Here is a 2,500-nt window from a genome sequence, read left to right as displayed (position 1 = left end):
CTGAAGTTGCCCAAAACCGGACGCGTCCTTGTCACAGGAACGATGACGCACGACTCAGAAAAGAACACTTCACCAGTTGTGGTTAGCTTCTTAATTACTCCAAAGCAATTTCCGTTAAATTGAATCACATAGTTCTTATTGAAAACATGCAGTAATAGCTATTTTGTAATATTCATGCTAACATTTTTTCTATATTCAGTATAGTTCGTGTCAAACTGTAATAGTTTTCAGTAATGCAATTTAAGTGGGATTTTTTCTTCCCCTAGCGGAACTAAACAATTATTTGTAATTTCCAGGTTGTCATGAAATAATAAACCTTGCTCTATGCTAGAATAAACGTATAATTACACCATTTACAAAGTAGAAAAACTGTTGACAGCTTCATGACATAATACTAGTTCAACATGTTGCCCATTTGGGTTTTAATTGCCTTTTAGATTTATCAACTTTATCATTTCTTTTATAATCCGACTAACACTTCTTGCGTCGTCTCTTCTCTCTGATTAGTTTATAGTTATTCATGCTATTAGACACAGATCTGAGATACTGAGAAATTCCTATAAACAACTCCTATGAATATAGTAACGGGAATTTTGAAAGGGAAAATTAAGCAATTAAGGGTCATGTAAGGAGTAACAATAGAACGAAAAAAAGGACAAAATTAAGCTATCTTTTTAGGAGGAATTGCTTCAGAACGATTATTATTTTATAGCCTATGAATTTACGAACATCTTGATGAGCCGCGTCAAAGAAAATGGTACAGGATAATTTTTTTTGCAGGAATCCTCGTAATGTTTAGTATATTGAAATCAAAGTTTGCTTATTGTTTTCTTAAATGTATGCAATGATTCGGTACTTTGTTCATTTAATAGAATAAGATTACAATGTTCCAATTTAATTATCTCTTTCAACCCCTTGGAATGAGTTATTAGGCAATGGGGCAGAACAACCGCCCATACATCCATCCCCTACAACTCTATGAAATTTGTATGCTGGAAAGCTTAGCATGTCTAGGTTAAAGGTAAAAAAATGGTAAAAGGAAGAATACTGGAACTGACAACTTTTATTCACCAATTCGAATGAAATAGAGATGTCCGTTTACGGTATTTCGTATTTCTTCCAAAACCTTAGAGATCTGTTGAATCACCATCGACTGTGATGGATGATAATGCTGGCTTCTATGTTCTCAAGGATCTGCCTGGGAATCTTTGTCAAATCCTAAAAGTATTTAACTTACTTAGGAAGACTGGTGACGTTGTTTTCAATACTGATCAGTACTTTCCCGATTCAGTTAAATCCATGGAACGAAGACACCAAGGATGTGGAGACATACTGTACGTAACCTGAAGGGAAAGGCAATAAAAAGTCATGCTGACTGGAAATTATGTCTTGGAAATGATGACAACAAGATTCAGTTCATCACGCCCAAATCTTCTATCCTCTTTTACAATTCCTCCCAGGATTCACCATGTCATCTATAAATCTTAAGTTTTTAAGTTATTCACCAATTTATCATAATTCATATATTTTCCCAATCTGAATTTTCTAAGACTTTTTCTAACCATTCTGAGAATAATTTATGAGAGATGGGGCCTCCCTGTCTAACTCTTTTCTCATTTGGAATTTCTTCACTATCTTTGTGTAGTTTTAAGATTGCTGTACTTCCTTGTCTTGGAAGGAATTTCATTACTGCTGAATTTTGACAATCAAAATGTTTCTCATAGTCTATAAATACCACACATAGTGGTTTGCCATACTATGTTGATTTTTCTATTAGCTGGTTCAGTAAACTAATATGGTCAGTCGTTGAATAATCACTTTTAAAGCTCCCTGCTCTCTTGGTTGATTAAAGCCTATTGGTCTTTCAATTCAGCCTAATAAGGATCTTTATGAATATCTTACATATTACGGAGAGTACTGAAAGGGATGGAGTTTTTCAGGATTTTTGTGTCCTCCTTCTTGTTAATTAATATAATGATAAGGTTTTTTCCAAGCTGCAGATATAGAACCATTCTTGCACGGATTGTGTGTAGCGTTCAACCAGTATTACTATTATGAAATCTCCTGCATCTATTTTTAAGTCATTTGTCAGGCCATGTTCTCCTGCTGCTTTGCCTCTTTTCATACCTTTTTAATGTTTTCTATACTTCTCCTACTGTTTTATTTGGTAGCGGCTCAGATATTTTATTATTTATATCGGCAAAGTTATTATCTATATCACATTATATAGAATTATATAGAAATACTCTACAATATCTATCACTCTATCTCTGCTATTGATAATATTCAAATTTTTATCCTTTAAAGAAAGTATCTATTTGCGCCCTGGTCCAAGTCCCCTTTTATCACTTTGATGCTTCTTCCTTTCTTCAGCGAAAGTTTGCTCTATTATGTTTACAAATATGTTTATTTTTAGTTTATTTATTGATTTGTTTAATTTTTTAAACACCATTTCATATCCCTTATTTCCGATATTTTCTTTACAAATACAGTATATACA

General features: G+C 33.2%; 1 protein-coding gene across 1 annotated transcript in view; it reads right to left on the bottom strand.

The window, feature by feature from the left end:
• Positions 1 to 47, bottom strand: part of LOC137644887 (uncharacterized) — a 41,532-nt gene extending 41,485 nt beyond the window's left edge. The window contains exon 1 of the mRNA XM_068377769.1: positions 1 to 47. This exon is cut by the window's left edge and continues 26 nt beyond it. The gene's annotated coding sequence lies outside the window, so the exon portion shown is untranslated.
• Between the last annotated feature and the right edge of the window lie 2,453 nt (positions 48 to 2,500).

The sequence above is a fragment of the Palaemon carinicauda genome, chromosome 8, assembly GCF_036898095.1.
Source record: "Palaemon carinicauda isolate YSFRI2023 chromosome 8, ASM3689809v2, whole genome shotgun sequence".
In the NCBI taxonomy this organism is placed as follows: domain Eukaryota; kingdom Metazoa; phylum Arthropoda; class Malacostraca; order Decapoda; family Palaemonidae; genus Palaemon; species Palaemon carinicauda.
Note: the sequence above shows the minus strand (reverse complement) of the source record. Positions and strands in the feature narration are given on the sequence as shown.